We start from the raw sequence: 9202 nt of genomic DNA, 5'->3' as shown, positions 1-9202 counted from the left end.
ACCACAATCACAAAATGTAGCATACCCGAAACAGACATTTACAAGAAGACTATACATCATTGTGTTTACTTACTGTGTTAAATATTTCATAGGCTACATGCATGCATTCTAAAGCTGTTGAAATTCAAGAAAAGAGTGGTGCGATGTGTGCATAATATAATGTTAGCAATAGTGTTTGCTTTGAAATATATCTGTATATCTCTTGTCACATTCAGCAAAAGATAAGATTGAATCTCGGTACGCATAAACTGCACCCGGAGAGCAGTAGAACTAATAAACAGATAGCCTGCCATAAAAATTGTATTCTCTTCCTGGGACAGTCGGCCGTGTATGGCCATTAAGTGCTCTCTTCCATGCTGCAGGGATGCCAAGTACACTATACAGTGTTCATTTGAACATACTGGCTATACTGTTTCTTTTAGGCACAATACAAATTCTTTCTACAGATTATTTCTCAATACAGATTAGCATGTAGCCTATAGCATCTGAATGTGAGTGGCTACATTGCTTTCATGAAGGCCTGCGTGCACTTGGAAAGCTAGGTTAGCTCAAGCCTGCTCGTAATAGGACACTGATATAAAACAAATCGAGATATTCCTTCGACCTGAATTAAGATATTTGTACTAAAACTGTCTGTCTCTCTTCAACCGTTTAATATTGTGTGTAGCAAATATAATCTCGATGATAATCGATAATCGATAATCGATAATCGATGATAATCTCGATGAGGGTATCCTAATATCCCTAAAAGCGTAAATTGTCTCTAGCGTCATGAGACTTGAACACGAGCTTTTTTGTAAATATTTGCCATTCTCTGCTTGAAAATAACACTGTTGGGGAGAACACCAAAACCGCGAAATCCACGTAAGGCCTCACCACCCATTATAGTAAACCAACAAGGCTATAGACCTTGAGTATTTTTAATCCAAAGAGAAATCATGAAAATAGAGACCAAAGGGAGAAGAGGATAGGCTATATTTTCTCTCAAGACAGTGGTCAAGTTAGCTCCATCAAATGTCTATACCCACATAAATTCGAGCTGAAACAAGCGCTCAATGTGGCAAGCGTGTGAAATAACATTATTGTCCCCTCATGGCCCAGATAATTTTAATTGGATGTAAGCCAACCTATTAAATTCGCTTGTATGAGCTGTGAAGAGTTTCAAGCATCAACAAAAAAGGCCATGGTTACACTGAGGACCTGGCAAAAGCAACGAGCCACAGCGACTGAAAATGGGAAACAGGTTTTAACACATAGGCCCTTWCGTGAAGATACCATAAGTTAACTGTGCAGTAGGCCGAAACACACAACAGTAGGCCTTGGTTGTGCAAGTTTTGTTTGGCGAACCATTATTGAAGAAGAGAGGATTTATCATGTGATAGGCTATTGATTATGGCCATATAGATGATAGGCTATAAACATAGGCTACAATATATAGCCTAAAACAATGATAAACAATGAATAAAATACTTTACGATAAAGTACCCAACGTTAAATGTGTGGATTTTTCTGTCTCGTTATTGGTGGGATAATTTATGGAGAGGGTAGCCCACTCATGGATATAACAAACCAAAATGTGCTATGAAAAAATATTTTGGAGGGTTAGCTGAGGTATGGTCTAACCCAGGGAGAGTCAGCGTTGTAAGAATATCGCTCCTCGAATGAGATATATTTATTCTATGCTTGTGTGCGCAATAAACACCAAAACCGCGACAACATATAAGAACGATTTTTTTTCTTAATTCATTGTTTATTCATAGCCCATCTGTCACTTCCAATATGGTGTAATATAAAAATTAAGGGATGTGGTTTGATTTTGGTGGACAATTTTCTCCACCTTGTGGCAGAGTAATTTGTAGGCGTATGGTTTAGAATTTAGTGTTATTTCAATGACTGCACTTTTGCATTATACGAAGAAGAAAAAAAACGAATAGGCTGCAATTTACAGATGTATTTGTGAGAATTGTCTGTCATTTGTGGGTTGAATCTGCACGACTGGCGTGGACAAGCCTACTGGACTATCATATCTTAGGACAAATAGGAAATGGGCAAAAAGAATGAGAAAACCCTGTGCACAGCAATGTGTCTAGATGCTGTCAGGAAAAACTAGTATCAACAAACACTGAAAACGTTATAGTTAAACTTAAGGTCGGTTGCCTGTCTTCCCTAGTGTGCGGCTTTTACACTGGTTTTTAAATATGGAAATTGGCATCTGACGTATAGTCAGTCAGTCGTTACCAAATACTAATTTTGTTACGATCCCAAAGGCAACAACAAGTTAATATAGCCTACTATTACCAAAGCTGTGGTTAATTGTGTTTCCTCTGTCTTAAATAAGCTACATACAAATTCATGAAAACATTTGAGTTGGCACAGTTTATTTCTTAAAAAACACACAAAAAAACATTACAAATACTTATAAAGTGGGTCCATAAGCGATAAGCAATGTTCGAGTTAGCCATGATAGGCCTATCAAAAGTTGACGATTAAAGCCAATCATAAAGCCTATTTTTTTGTATACTGTATATATATTTGCAATATCTGCATTGTATAGATTAGTAATATAACTTATCGATTATTCAAATAACATACGTTAGAGCATGAATACGCCGAATTGTGGCAATATTTTCAATTCTAATATAGCCCAAATAACCACTAGTCTACGTCACCGTATTTGGAAAGGACTCAACATTCATCCTAGTGTGTAGATTTCGTTTGTACCTCCATGTGCAAGAACAAACGCAACGTTTGTGCAGTAGGCCTAATGATAAGTATCAACTGATCAAAAACAGTAATACTTCAGACAAAACTCGTCAAGGTGATTAGGTCTCATCAACGTTGAAAACGAATTAGATTATTAAAAACGAACTAATAAAACACACTTGTCTTGGTTCAAACCAAAACACACCGACATGCAGTAGTGTCACATGGTAATGCCACATTGAACCAACAACAAACAAATATTGATCAAATTGAATAGTAAACGGACATCCAGTGGAAAGCATACCCCCTCAAAACAACAACCTATAACCTAAATAGCTATAAAAGTACTATATACCACCACTATATTGTCACTACGACAAACAATAATAAGCCAATGAGGCCCTTTATCGTTCAGACTACATGTGCCATGTCCCGTGGAGCTCTCAAACGCATTATGGGCATGCAAGTGATGGCTGCACCAAGGCCTCATCAGTCAATTCCGTTAATTAGCTGATTCAACTGGTAATTGTCCAATATTAGGGTTATGATGACCCAGTTGGTTTGAACATGGTGCCTGCAAGATCAGGATTGTGTAGGCCTATATTTGATTCCCGCATGGCCAACATACTTAGCCTAACATACTTAGCATACCGTACTATTATATTTTGAATGATGGTTTCCATCAAAAACGCTAATTTAATTTGTATTAATTTACTGAACTGCCCGAGTTTCAATGGAATTTAACCCAAATCGTGTCTATTTGTTCGTCCCATAGGCTATTTGACGAGAGGCGTCATAAACCTCATGAATTGAGAATTATCCTTCATATATTTGCATGGAGTTTGGATAACAAGTCATGTGGTCGATATCCCAGGACCAGCCAATGTCTCCATTTTGCATGGACATACTCTAAAATCAACTGATAGAATGAAAATATCAGTGCGTACCAATGCACGACTCAGGATGACCACAAGTAAGCCTACATTGTAATGCATCATTGACTTTGATAATGTTCTGAAAAAACGTATAAAATCACCTGCTACCTTTGTGAAAATAAACATGAACCTAAGTAACCATAAATGTGCGAATTTATTCATTTAAAAAGGGGAAAATAGCGTTGCTCAGATTATGCGTACTACTATGCTAGCGCAAACCAAAAGGTAGTATTTTCCCGATTCTATAGTATTAATAAATGGGATAACATTGCTTAGTAATAGCCTGGGTTAAAAATCACGACATGTCCAAAATACACGATGAACTTTCGCTGACTTGAGACATTTGGCATTTGACTATCTAAGACCGGACAAAAAACGCGGTAAAACTTTTTTCTTAAGTATCTGAAAGGTAAAGTAGATTTATGAGAGAGGAAATAGAATCTGTATTTTCTTACCGAATATCCGTCTTTGTTTCCTACAGGATTCGGTAGCGCTTAAGCATTGGGCCCCTAATTGAGCCTCTCTCTTTATGATGTTTAATTTCCTTTCCAACTCTAGACACTGCTGCCTTCAGATCTAGCGGAGACTGCCGCTTTTGAAGTTGGCATCCCGATCACTTTGGATATATTACATCTTCTATTCTTGTTGAGAAACAATTTACTCTCTCAAAACGAGCCCTGGAACCTTTCCTCTCATGTCTCTCTCTATCCACCTAAGTTGTAAGTCTTTCTTTATACTCAACGAGAACTTGAAAATAAAATACAACCACCATATAGCTACGACTTTAAATAACAGTTTTCCCCCCTCTTTTTTTTAACCGGTCTTTCTTGCCCTTTTCCTAAAACATTTGCGATGGACAGTGGAGCCCCATATAAGGAGCTTACTAACTTGACCTTCAATTTGTATGTGGGTTCCCGCCCACATAGACGGCAGGAAACACTGGGACGATGTGCCGCACCGTCCTCTGGGGCAGATGTGTGGAAACCTTGAACATCAAAACACTGCCATTTGTATAATGCACTCATATGGAAACAAATGTTTCTTTGATATCCACCTCTGAAATAGTTTTTCGCATGGCATTTTTCAGTAAGCATATAGGTCTTCATACAGTAGGTAGGCCTATAGCCTAAAGGCAAATATGACGAAGGATTATGTCGCAAGGCCTAGCACATGCATACTGAACAGCCCAACAAGATTCCAAATACAGTATAGTGATGACTATGACTCTAAAAAACACTCAGGTGATGCGTTTTAGTTATCAAGACATTATGGAGATTAATTAGGTAATTTAATATCAGGCCGACTTTGAATCTAAGAATAGACTAAATGTGTGCGTAAAACTTAAACCTATCTGATAAGCGTGTATAAAAGTCAAAATTCTTAGCGTGCTAAAGGTCGAAATTCTATGAGGAGACGCGGTATGTCTAAACAGCAGTATCGCAAAAAGACAAGACAAAGGGCGTGCATAAAACCTACTTTAAATCTAAACATATCAAACATACCAACATAGCCGTAGGCTATTTTATACCAGACCTACTTTGAATTTAAGAAAATATAAAAGGTGTGCGTAAAACCTAGGCCTATCATATAAGCGTGCAATATCGCAAAAAAATAATAGACAAAAGGTGTGCGCAAAACCTTCTTTGAATCTAAACATATCAAACATATCAACACGGCCATATGTCGAAACATAATCATCTTGAAAGTAGCTTATATTGTTGAAGCGGTGCCGAACCAATGCGCGGTTAGTCTTACTGAAATGAATCGAGGTGGTAGGTTTATATGCCTTGTTTGGACGATGCATTTCGATTTTGGGGGGGCAGAATCTAAGCAAAATGTGAATGAAGACTATAACTAGGACGACAAAAAGCATGCAAATACATTTTTTTAAACAATTTGTAAAGAATGTAGGGTCTAATCTTAATTTGGCATAGGCCACCTTTTTGTTTTACCACGCTCCCATATTATATTGGGGTGTATAAATTCACATGCCTATTCCAATTCAGTTGTTGTTTACATTATATCTGTGAAAATACACATATTTTTTTTAAATTAAGAAGAAGGCATAGGCCATCTCGGAAGATGTGAACATTTAAATTCCTTCCATTGGAAGAGTGTTAATAACAGACACCAACATCTGCCGAGATGAGCAAATTGCCCAACTACAATTTGATATTTTATACAAACGGATACAACTAAAATAGTTTTAGATTAGTTTGTTTGTTTTAATTGTGTTTAAACACTTTAAAAAATGGCATCGCCCATATAGATTTTGAAACAAGACCGCAATTAATTTGTTGTCACTGAAGAAGGTGGGATAACAACACCTTCGTCTGAGGTTTGGATATGAAGTGTAATTCAATATTATGTTAGATTCGTTGTTCAGATATCACTGATATATTGTTCACAAAGCCATATTTGAAGATCTATCGGTTGCTTGATAGAGAATTGTGATACGGTGTCTGTAAATAAGCAGCACATGCTCCAAATATGACCTTGACACCGATTTACCGAATTTAGTGGGAAAAATCTGGGGTGCAAGACTTTAGCTATGTAGGCTACAACTATGGTTTGCCACTCGTTAAATAGTGCTATGACAATAAAATACACAGTGAATACGCCAGGCTAAATTGTGTAGGCCTCTCTTTCTTCTCTCTCTTTATTTCCCCCTTACGCGCACACGCACGCACGCACACACGCACGCGCAAACAAACAAACAATGGTGTCTGAACTTGGCAATTGGCTCTGGAAGTGAAAAGCAAATGGTGGAAGAAGGGGCAAGAATGAAGGAAACTTCCTCTTTAAGAATACAATGTATCCAGAAGCATTTTCCAGTGATTAATCTAGACCCACAGGTTAGTCGATATAAATGTATATTATTGTAAATAAAGGCACATGGACCTATAATCAGTCCTCGTGTTTCTTAAAAAATCCAAGAGCAGGCTATTTTTCTCGACTTGGTTTGATAAAACTATTGTGTTTCATTATAAACTAACATTTCTGTCTATTGATTATAGAAAACATTATTGGTATTGACATTGTAATACTCATGCTTATAGCCTACTGTATATAATGTAGGTATATCATGTCATTTTAGATTTTATCAAGGCATTGTTATTAGCTTAAGCATGGATAACGACTACACACAATCCGTCGAACAGTATTTGCATATGCTGCTTGGCATAGGCTATTATATAATTTCATTAAGTTGTAAATAGATCAACTCGAAAGAAGAAAACTGAGGGGAGTAGCCTATTAAAAAGTCGTTATCAGTTAGGAAACGTATCAGCAAAAAAAATAAAGACACTTTCTTCACATTAAGGTATGCCATTGCTTCTTCATCCTGAAATTTCAGACATGTAGGCCTGTAATAACTCATCTAAAGACTAGTGATCTGACTATAGGCTAATACTGAAGCGTTCAAATGTTACATCCCGTAGTTTTTCGATCAAGATGCTGAATGAACACAATAACACTTTTTGGAAAACCTATAATTGTTTTCGCTTACTGCATAGTTCAAGAGGCATAACAGAAAACGGCAAAATGTATGTATTTTGGTTTTACACACAAACCTCACGCGTAAAACAGTGATATTCACTTCTTGTAACTAGCCTAAATATTCTCTTTGTCTATCCCTGGACCGAGATCAATTTAATATTTATGTTAGGTCTACGCTTCACCTAATCAATCAATTATGACATTTACATGGAAAATAGAAAAAATCTACTTGAAATATACATTTTCTCAATAGACTAAAGTAAGGAAAAACAATGTCATAAATGGTCACATAAAATGTAATACAAATCTGGTAAAACCATCCGAAAATATGAAAAACGTTTATTAAGTTCTCATTCGTAGCATAATTAATACCGGAAGAAGGCTATCCTATGTATGCATATCTAACATTAAGAAGGAAATTACATGCCCTTATTTTCTCTCTCTCTCTCTCTCTCTCTCTCTCTCTCTCTCTCTCTCTCTCTCTCTCTCTCTCTCTCTCTGTGTGTCATTTTGGGTGGATGATTATGCACGACGTTTTTTGAGACTCTTGGCCTTTTCTATCCTATCTTTTGTAAATATATATTATTATAGTTCAAAACAGTACACTCAACTCTAAAACTAAAATGCACACAACGTTCTTGAGGCCAAATTTCGATTTTGGTCCTTTTGGATGTGACACAACGCTATGGAGCGCAGAGACTCACAAACAGAATCTCCCAGCCGGTCTCTCTCGGCAGAGGGAGGCCTTGGTCCCACATTCAAGGTCTGCGTCAACGTAGACAGCTCTGACCTTTGAGCTTCACAGACAAGCCGCCATAAAAGAGCCCGCAGACCGTCTCAAAGTCAAAACTAGCTGTTGGTTATCCAATATGATATATGTCATACACTTGCATCTGTATTTTCAATATACATGATACATTCAGCAGCTCCACTTGGACGTACCAGATGCAAAGGGAGGTTAAGTCTATACAGACACATTTGACGAAAAGGTTTAGGTGAAAAGCATTCAGCGTCTCCGTGCATATGGGAAGATATAATTTTACTACATTAATAATTAGAATAAGACATTGTGACTAGCCTACTTGATAAAATGTAACCCTGAGACTAAATCTAAATTCCACACGACTTGTTGTTTGACGGCAAGAACAGGAGTATAATCAGTGCAGACACATAGCTCTGTACAAAGAGTAATGCCAACCATTTGTGACTCTTGTCCCCCTCCCTAAACATGCATGGCCAAAACTAGTGAATTTTACCTTTAAGTGCAGCCTAATTCACTTCTCGTTTCTTTCTCGCAGACATACATAATCTAGGTTAGATTTAAGAACCGATTACGATAGGCTAAAATCCAAATAATTTGCTAAATCACAAAAAGGCTTTTAAATACATGTTTTTTAACGCAGATATATGGTCAAGACAAGACATTTGGACAATGCTTAAATTATTTGTAAAAGGAATTTAGGCTAGAGAGCCAATGGATGGCCTTTAGCATACTCGATGAGTTGATCTAAGATTAATTGTATTTACTAAAGTTAAAAGTGGTTGAAATGAACACTATACTATGTTTTCGCTAAACCCAATGTCAAGTTGAGTAGAGGTAGCCTATGTGTGATCAGAGGCAGGCCTACGTGTTGAATGTGGGAATCTGAAAGCATTTCTCTAAATAAAGCTTTAAGTTAACTCAAGTTCAGTGCGAGAAATCCAGTTATGTAAAAGCATGAATATGATGGAATAAGCTTTTTATTCTGAACACAAAGTGGTAGTTGCTATTGATGTTTTTGGTCTCTGGTGCTGTAACAAGGCCCGATCCAACGGTTCTAAACCTGCGCTGAGAAACTAATGTTTTCACAACTTAAAGTTCCTCTCATAAAACAAAATCTATTTAGCAAAGTGTATGGTTGAAGATAGATGACAAATTTCAAGAGCAAAGCAAAACAAAGACATGCGTTCCTAAAAAAATATAATCATGTTGCAATTTCCGCTAATCAGCCTATATTGAACCATACTGTTATGCGGATGTGCAAGCGGCGGGAAAAGTGTTACACAGCAAATATATTATTTTATTG

The sequence above is a fragment of the Salvelinus sp. IW2-2015 genome, linkage group LG11 (genome assembly GCF_002910315.2).
Source record: "Salvelinus sp. IW2-2015 linkage group LG11, ASM291031v2, whole genome shotgun sequence".
NCBI lineage: Eukaryota > Metazoa > Chordata > Actinopteri > Salmoniformes > Salmonidae > Salvelinus > Salvelinus sp. IW2-2015.
This window is presented reverse-complemented; position numbering follows the sequence as displayed.